Raw genomic sequence first — 10,000 nt, 5'->3', positions numbered from 1 at the left:
GCACCGCTTCCACCGTGTATCACATCACATCACACTCTAAACCATTTCACATAGGTCCGCGCGATTGCTCACGGGACCCTATTCTCGCTAGGAGGTTCGGTTCGATTCCTGTACACTACAACGAGCTTTTCCAATTCTTGTGTCCGACTGGCGAACGTTCTGTTGCGTTATAAACTTCGCGGTACTTGCCACCGGGTATGGTGTCCGTACAACCTTCTGAGAAATAGCCGGCGCGATCGACGGGATTAACCGACAATGCAGCGCTGGCTCTTGATCGGGCAATTTACGGGCTTTATCGGGCAATTTACGGGCTTGATGGTGCGACTTACGGGCCTGATAGTGCGACTAACGGGCTTGATAGGGCAATTTACGGGCTTTTTGGTGCGAATTACGGGCTTTTTGGTGCGACTTATGGGCTTGATAGGGCAATTTACGGGCTTTTTGGTGCGACTTATGGGCTTGATAGGGTAATTTACGGGCTTGTTGGTGCGACTTATGGGCCTGATAGTGCGACTAACGGGCTTGATAGGGCAATTTACGGGCTTTTTGGTGCGACTTACGGGCCTGATAGTGCGACTTAAGGGCCTGATAGTGCGACTAACGGGCTTTGATAGTGCGACCAACGGGCTTGATAGTGCGACCTATGGGCTTGATAGTGCGACTAACGGGCTTGATAGTGCGACTTATGGGCTTGATAGTGCGACTTATGGGCTTGATAGTGCGACTTACGGGCTTGCTTTTCCATGTTTTTCGCATCGAGCTTCGGTTCGTTTCGAATAATTTTGTCCATGTTTTTCGTTTGCTACGAGAGGTTCGGTTCGTTTTCAGTTATCCCTGTGTTCATGGTTTTCGTGTGCTTCGAGAGGTGTGGTCCGTGTTTTTGAGTACTCTTGTCCATGATTTTCGTGTGCTTCTAGAGGTTTGGTCCGATTTTCAGTACTCTTGTCCATGCTTTCACATGCTCTGATAGGTAGGTTCGTTCTCAGTTATCCCTGTGTTCATGGTTTTCGTGTGCTTCCATAGGTTTGGTCCGTGTTTTTGAGTACTCTTGTCCATGATTTTCGTGTGCTTCTTGAGGATTGGTCCGATTTTCAGTACTCTTGTCCATGCTTTCACATGCTCTGATAGGTAGGTTCGTTCTCAGTTATCCCTGTGTTTATGGTTTTCGTGTGCTTCGAGAGGTTTGGTCCGTGTTTTTGAGTACTCTTGTCCATGATTTTCGTGTGCTTCTAGAGGTTTGGTCCGATTTTCAGTACTCTTGTCCATGCTTTCACATGCTCTGATAGGTAGGTTCGTTCTCAGTTATCCCTGTGTTCATGGTTTTCGTGTGCTTCCATAGGTTTGGTCCGTGTTTTTGAGTACTCTTGTCCATGATTTTCGTGTGCTTCTAGAGGTTTGGTCCGATTTTCAGTACTCTTGTCCATGCTTTCACATGCTCTGATAGGTAGGTTCGTTCTCAGTTATCCCTGTGTTCATGGTTTTCGTTTGCTTCGATTCGTTCACTCTATTACTCTTGTCTTTGGTTTTCGTTTGCTTCGATTCGTTCACTCCATTACTCTTGTCTGTGGTTTTTCGTTTGCTTCGATTCGTTCAGTCCATTACTCTTGTATGTGATTTTCGTTTGCTTCGATTCGTTCAGTCCATTACTCTTGTGTGTGGTTTTCGTTTGCTTCGAGTCGTTCAGTCCATTACCCTTGTCTATGATTTTCGTTTGCTTCGAGTCGTTCAGTCCAATACTTACCCTTGTCTATGATTTTCGCTCTAAGCCCAGTCGCCCTGCGCTCTGGAAATCACATTCCAACTCTATCACCGATAGCGCTCACACCTTGGAAACCACATTTCACCCAGGGGACCTTAGGGTGGATTTTGAGCCTTTCGGGATTGCGAAACCATCATTTAACACTCTAAACTTAATTTCCGCAATCCCAGACGCACTTTCCATATGGTCTCCAAAAATGCGTGTGAGCTGACCTGGTCCCTTATAATAGGCAATGAACACGATTTTGGCAAAATATTTTTTTCAAAATTTTTTGACTCACCGGGTAAAATCGAATTTACTTGGGAAAAATGTTCTAGCAGGGGCCCTCCCATACAAATTTTTTTCTTCTCAAAAATGATTTTCGTTTCACTTTTCATACTCAGGGGAGTCTAAAATTGATGTTTTGAGTCACCATGAAAAAAAAATTTTTTTTGACCCGAGCTTGTGTCGCGACCCAAAAATCGACTCACTTGGGAAAAATGTTCTAGCAGGGGCCCTCCCATACAAAAATTTTTTCTTCTCAAAAATGATTTTCGTTTCACTTTTCATACTCAGGGGAGTCTAAAATTGATGTTTTGAGTCACCGTGAAAAAAAAATTTTTTTGACCCGAGCTTGTGTCGGCGACCCAAAATCGACGCACTTGGGAAAAATGTGCTAGCAGGGGCCCTCCCATACAAAAATTTTTTCTTCTCAAAAATGATTTTCGTTTCACTTTTCATACTCAGGGGAGTCTAAAATTGATGTTTTGAGTCACCGAGAAAAAAAAATTTTTTTGACCCGAGCTTGTGTCGGCGACCCAAAAATCGACGCACTTGGGAAATATGTTCTAGCAGGGGCCCTCCCATACAAAAATTTTTTCTTCTCAAAAATGATTTTCGTTTCACTTTTCATACTCAGGGGAGTCTAAAATTGATGTTTTGAGTCACCGTGAAAAAAAAATTTTTTTGACCCGAGCTTGTGTCGGCGACCCAAAATCGACGCACTTGGGAAAAATGTTCTAGCAGGGGCCCTCCCATACAAATTTTTTTCTTCTCAAAAATGATTTTCGTTTCACTTTTCATACTCAGGGGAGTCTAAAATTGATGTTTTGAGTCACCGTGAAAAAAAAATTTTTTTGACCCGAGCTTGTGTCGGCGACCCAAAATCGACGCACTTGGGAAAAATGTTCTAGCAGGGGCCCTCCCATACAAAAATTTTTTCTTCTCAAAAATGATTTTCGTTTCACTTTTCATACTCAGGGGAGTCTAAAATTGATGTTTTGAGTCACCGAGAAAAAAAAATTTTTTTGACCCGAGCTTGTGTCGGCGACCCAAAATCGACGCACTTGGGAAAAATGTTCTAGCAGGGGCCCTCCCATACAAAAATTTTTTCTTCTCAAAAATGATTTTCGTTTCACTTTTCATACTCAGGGGAGTCTAAAATTGATGTTTTGAGTCACCGAGAAAAAAAAATTTTTTTGACCCGAGCTTGTGTCGGCGACCCAAAATCGACGCACTTGGGAAAAATGTTCTAGCAGGGGCCCTCCCATACAAAAATTTTTTCTTCTCAAAAATGATTTTCGTTTCACTTTTCATACTCAGGGGAGTCTAAAATTGATGTTTTGAGTCACCGTGAAAAAAAAATTTTTTTGACCCGAGCTTGTGTCGGCGACCCAAAATCGACGCACTTGGGAAAAATGTTCTAGCAAGGGCCCTCCCATACAAAAATTTTTTCTTCTCAAAAATGATTTTTGTTTCACTTTTCATACTCAGGGGAGTCTAAAATTGATGTTTTGAGTCACCGTGAAAAAAAAATTTTTTTGACCCGAGCTTGTGTCGGCGACCCAAAATCGACGCACTTGGGAAAAATGTTCTAGCAGGGGCCCTCCCATACAAAAATTTTTTCTTCTCAAAAATGATTTTCGTTTCACTTTTCATACTCAGGGGAGTCTAAAATTGATGTTTTGAGTCACCGTGAAAAAAAAATTTTTTTGACCCGAGCTTGTGTCGGCGACCCAAAATCGACGCACTTGGGAAAAATGTTCTAGCAGGGGCCCTCCCATACAAAAATTTTTTCTTCTCAAAAATGATTTTCGTTTCACTTTTCATACTCAGGGAAGTCTAATATTGAAGTTTTGAGTCACCGTGAAAAAATTTTTTTTTTGACTCACTGGGTAAAATGGTCGCACTTGGGAAAAATGTTCTAGCAGGGGCCCTCCCATACAAAAAATTTTTATTTCTCAAATCGATCCGTGGTTTCACTTTTCATACTCTAGGGCCCATTTGCTTCAACTTTGGAAAAAATTTTCGATGATGAAAAATTTTCACCTTCGACGTCCATCGACCACTCGACCCGAACTTGGTACTTTTGTATGGAGGTACCCAAGTGGTGACTTTCTCATACAAAAAATTTTTATTTCTCAAATCGATCCGTGGTTTCACTTTTCATACTCTAGGGCCCATTTGCTTCAACTTTGGAAAAAATTTTCGATGATGAAAAATTTTCACCTTCGACGTCCATCGACCACTCGACCCGAACTTGGTACTTTTGTATGGAGGTACCCGAGTGGTGACTTTTTCATACAAAAATTTTTATTTCTCAAATCGATCCGTGGTTTCACTTTTCATACTCTAGGGCCCATTTGCTTCAACTTTGGAAAAAATTTTCGATGATGAAAAATTTTCACCTTCGACGTCCATCGACCACTCGACCCGAACTTGGTACTTTTGTATGGAGGTACCCGAGTGGTGACTTTTTCATACAAAAATTTTTTTGCGAATACGTGTTCGTTCGCGATCATTTAGGCCATGAACCGCAAGTCCGCTGCGATAGAAATAGTGCATTGTAGTTACTCGACGAGAAAAAAAATCGGGACTTAGAAAAATTTTTGAAAGTCAAATCGTATTGACTTCCAACAACACCTGATAATAAACACACATTGCCTGTTGCACCACAGTTCGCATTTGACTTAACAAATCGCCTGTTGGTACGCACATCACCATCGACTTTACCAATCGCGTTTCGCACCGCTAATCCCACTTGGCGTGGAGCCACGCACATAATGTTGCGAGGAGAGTATTAATCGGGACTTAGCGTTTTAAGCTCGCGAACACTCCACTATGGGAGTGCACGCAAGCACCAACTGTACACACACAACACAACAATCACTCTCGCGAACACTCCATTCCCAAAGTGAACGCGAGCACCAGCAAGCATGGGTCGCCTGAGAGGATCGATGCGAACGCATCTCTACAACTCGCAGCTCCCAGCCTGTAGTCCCGTCGTTTGCGGGCGGTCGAAGGTGTCGAAACTAGTTGTATCCACGGTCGACGGAAACACAGCCACCAGGGTTCCCTGTGGTAAGGTACTTCCACGTGCAGCGTGCTCCCGCCCGTTGCGGCTCAGTCTAGTGCTATAGCGGGGATGAGACGTCAGTGTGCGCGGGGCAGCACCGACGGATCTCGGAGGGTTGTTAAGCCCGCTAGCTTCCGATCACCTAATGGGTTTGAGAAGCGCTATCAGCTCGGATTGGATACGACCTTAGAGGCGTTCAGGCATAATCCAGCGGACGTAGCGTCATACCAAAGTCCGGTCGAACTAGTATTGAGCCAGTGGTCCGTACCTGTGGTTCCTCTCGTACTGCACAGGAATTCCGTTAAGATAGCGGCAAACAGCACACACCAGTAGGGTAAAACTAACCTGTCTCACGACGGTCTAAACCCAGCTCACGTTCCCTTGAAAGGGTGAACAATCCTACGCTTGGTGAATTTTGCTTCACAATGATAGGAAGAGCCGACATCGAAGGATCAAAAAGCCACGTCGCTATGAACGCTTGGCGGCCACAAGCCAGTTATCCCTGTGTGAGTCTGGTGCGAGCCTCCAGAGAGAGCAGACGCAAATCCACGCTCCTCCGTGTTTCAGAGCAAAAGTGCCGCAATTTGCGTTTGACCGGTGCGAAAGTTTGCAGCAAAGTTGGAGGTACCCTCCGGAACCCCCCCTGCGAATTTGGTGGCCCCACGCCCCCCCTTGCGTGTGTTATTCAACGAAACGGTTTTTGTGACATATTGTGCGAAAGAGTGAAGATATCGAAAAAGTGATAGTGACACTTCGTGGGCCTCACCAGGCCACACCTTTTGGTGAAGAAACATTGGCCGAATTGATGGAGTTCGCGGAACGGCAGGTGTTTTTGTGGTGAAATTTCACACCTTTATAACTCCGAACATTGCGAACCGATCCGGCTAGAAGGTGTTTTAAAAGTTGCGCTCTGCAATAAAGAATAAGTGTTGAAAATTTCGTGTCAATCGGACTAAAACTCAGTGAGTTATTAGCGAACAAAGAAAACCACGTGCTCGTCGAAAATGGCGGCGTGTGTGTGAAAAAGAGCGAGGAAAAAAACTTCCGGACGAATCACCCCCCTGCTGGAGCGCTAGCGCTCCCGGAGGGGCACTCCCGGACGAAATTTCACCGCTCTTTGTGTGTGTGTGAAATTTGTGTGTGTGAGATTTTCGGCCCAATACCATCGTGTGGGGTGTCTAACGACGCGTCTCGGAAAGAGGAGTGGGGGAAACGCGGTTTCCCCCCCCTAGCACCACCCACCCGCCACCCAGCCCCGGAAAACCCCCGCGAAAAGTGGTTTTCCGCGATTTTCCCGGCCAAGGAGCGGAGGTAGAGCTCCCGGGTGTTTGGAAGAAAGTTGCGGGGTGAATTATCACATCGGAAACCATCGCCGGAAAAGTGATTTTCGCAACATCCAGAGAGATACGGGCGGAAAAGCGTTTTTCCGAAGAAGAAAATTTTCGCCCTGATACCGTCGTGCGGGGTATCAAACGACGAGTTTTCAAGAGAGGAGTCGGGAAAATACCCCCCCACCACCATACCACCCACTCCCACCCCCCTAGGGCGGAAAAACCACCCAGGAAGCGGTTTTTGGCGATTTTCCCGGCCAAGGAGCGGAGGTAGAGCTCCCGGGTGTTTGGAAGAAAGTTGCGGGGTGAATTATTACATCGGAAACCATCGCCGGAAAAGCGATTTTCGCAACATCCAGAAAGATACGGGCGGAAAAGCGTTTTTCCGAAGAAGAAAATTTTCGCCCTGATACCGTCGTGCGGGGTATCAAACGACGAGTTTTCAAGAGGGGAGTCGGGAAAATACCCCCCCACCACCATACCACCCACCCCCACCCCCCTAGGGCGGAAAAACCACCCAGGAAGCGGTTTTTCGCGATTTTCCGCGGAAAACTTCATCGCCACCCCACAAAGTGCGGTATCAAAAGAAGCGGCTCGACGAGGCGAGTTCAACGCGCACCCATTCGTCCTCTTACCATCTTCCCCCACCTCACCAGGCCGGAAAAACCTCTCCGTGGCCCGCTATTAGCGTCCTCCTGCAAGGGAGAGTTGAAGTGGGGCGTCAGTAATGGCGACAACTCGCACCACACGACTCAGGTCGGAGTCCACCGACGAAAGGGTGGGGCGGTCCCTTTCGGCTGTTGAGCCGAAAGTTATGCTTACGCGAGTCTCGGCGACGGCAACGAAGCAGGGAATCTCGGACATGGCGGAGCTCCGACAGCTCCTGAACGATTCGTCGCTGTCCAATGAACAGCTGCGTGCAACGATCGCCGGTCTGCAGCAGGAGATAACGATGCTCCGGCAGCAGATGGAGGCGATGGCAGAACAGGCCAGGCAGGAGACGAAGCTGGTCAGAGAGGAAGCCCGCATGCGCGAGACGGTGGCTCGTGAGGAAAACGAGCGTCTGCGCCACGAGCTGAAGGAGGAGCGCGCCAGCTTCCAAGAACTGCTGGCGCAGACGCTAGGCTACGGGGGTGGCCAGCGTTCAGGGCGGCAGCAGCAGCAACAGCAGCAGCAGCAGCAGCAGCAGCAGCAGCAGCAGCAGCAGCAGCAATGGAGGCAGCAGCAGCACCAGCAAGGAGCGGCGATGGCAACGGCAGCTCCACTTCCGGACCAGGAAGGCGGCTCTTGGTCTGAGGTGGTGCGTCGCAAACCAGCACGCCAAGCAACGAGCCGGCAGCAGCAGCAGCAGCAGCAGCAGCAGCAGCAGCAGCAGCAGTGGCCGGAACTACCGCAACGACGGGCGGAGGTTCAGCGACAGGCGTTCGCTGGGCCATCAAGACAGCAGCCCCAGCAACAGCAGGGACAACAGGCTCGGCGCAGCCAGCCTGCAGCACAACGGGGAGGACAGCGCCAGCGGCAGCGTAAAGCGAAGCCGGACGCAGTAGAAATCGCCCCAGGCGAGGGGCAAACCTGGCTGGAGGTATACCAGGCGGTGCGAGCGGCTCCAGAAATGGAGAAGCACCAGGAGGCCCTCGGTGTAGGACGACGCACCACACGCTCCAGGTTGGTGATGGAGCTGAACGAAGGCGCGGACGCTGCAGGAGTCCTGCAGACCATAAAGGAGGTCTGCGAAAAAACGGAGCTGTCGGCCTCAGCTCGACTGGTGACGCCGACGACGGAAATCAAAATTGCAGCGATCGACCCTTTAGCGAAGGAGGTCGATGTGGCGATGGCACTGACCAACCTGTGCCATGTTACCGTGGAGGAGACCTCGGTCCGTCTGCGATCTGCGTGGGACAGCACGAAGGTGGCGATAGTTCGGGTTCCGGTTGGGGTAGCGGAGAAGCTGGTGGGCGAGAACGTGAAGGTAAAGTTCACGTCTTGCCTGATCGAGCAAGCGACGCAGCCGCAGGCGCGTCAGCAACGCTGCTTCAGGTGCCTGGAGACGGGGCACATCCGGGCGGCGTGCAAGAGCGAGACGGATCGCTCGGCTTGCTGCATTCGCTGCGGGAAGCCGGACCATCAGGCGAAGAGCTGCACGGCGGAGGTCTGCTGTGCCGCCTGCGGGGGACCGCATCGGGTGGGACACCCGACGTGCCGGTGCTGAGAGTGCTGCAGGTGAACCTCGGGCGATGTCAGGCAGCACAAGACCTGATGTTGCAGACGGCTTGCGAGCTCGAGGTTCAGGTGGTGCTCGCCTGCGAGCTGTATCGGCCGCCTCGCGACGACCCGCGGTGGGCCGTTGATGTGGAGCAGGGCGTGGCGATCATCGCAACGGGCGCCTATCCAATTCAGCGTTTGTGGGGGAGCGTCGCCCCGGGACTAGTGGTGGCCACCATAGCAGGAGTCACGTTTGCCAGCTGTTACGTGTCCCCCAGCAGCGGTCCCGCGGAATTCGAGAGCTTCCTCGGTGCGGTGGAAATGTCGCTCGTCGGACACACAACATCCGTCCTGGCCGGCGACTTTAATGCGTGGAACGAGGAATGGGGGAGCGCGCGCACTACCCAGAAGGGGCAGGATCTCCTGAGCGTGGCGGAGCAGCTGTCGCTGCAGACGCTCAACCGTGGCAACGTGCCCACGTTCAAGGGCAACGGGGCGGCGCGAGAAAGCGTGATCGACGTTACATTCGCTAGTCCAACCATCGCGAGGCCGGACTCATGGCGAGTGCTGAGTCGATTTTCCGGTAGCGATCACGCCTACGTCGAGTTTCAGGTGGACGTTCCGAGTCAACGTTCCACGCGACGAGGCCAGCAGCAGCGAAGCCGGACAGCAACCAGCGATGGGACAGCCAAACACGCCGGGACCCGGTGGAAGACGGCGCAATTCGACAGGAGGTGCTTCGACATCGCCCTCACACACGGCCACTTCGAACAGGTCGATACACCGGAGGGGCTGATCGGCGGACTCACCCAGGCGTGCGATGAGACCATGGAGAGAGTGCATGGGGCCACTTTCCACCGCAAGCCCCAGATGTACTGGTGGTCTCCAGAGATCGAGCGCCTGAGGGAGGAGTGCGAAGCAGCGGAGGCCGCTCATTGCCGAGCCCAACTGTCGGAGCGTGCAGCGACATCTGCCAGGCTGCAGGATTGCCGCCGTCTGCTGAAGGCTGAAATAAAGAGCAGCAAAGAAAGCAGCCTCCAGGAGCTGATCGACTGTGTTGAAGCTGAGGTGTTCGGACTCGGGTACAAAGTGGTGCGAGCGAAACTGCGCAGCAGGGCGCCACCGGAAACGGACCGAGCCGTACTCGACCCGATCGTCGACGCGCTGTTTCCGGAGCATCCAGCATTTGAGTGGCCGGACATCGAAGCGTGTGCTGCCTCACACGAGGCCCTGAGGCCGGTCACGGTCTCGGAGATCCTGTCGCTGGCCGAGCGGATGGCTCCCTCGAAGGCGCCGGGGTTGGACGGCATACCCAACGCCGCAGTGAAGGCGGCGATGAGGAAGCATCCGGAGGTGTTCGCGAAAGTCTACAAC

This window comes from Anopheles moucheti, assembly GCF_943734755.1.
Source record: "Anopheles moucheti chromosome X unlocalized genomic scaffold, idAnoMoucSN_F20_07 X_unloc_12, whole genome shotgun sequence".
Classification (NCBI taxonomy): Eukaryota; Metazoa; Arthropoda; class Insecta; order Diptera; family Culicidae; genus Anopheles; species Anopheles moucheti.
The sequence above is the reverse complement of the archived record's forward strand: the minus strand, read 5'-3'. Positions refer to the sequence as shown.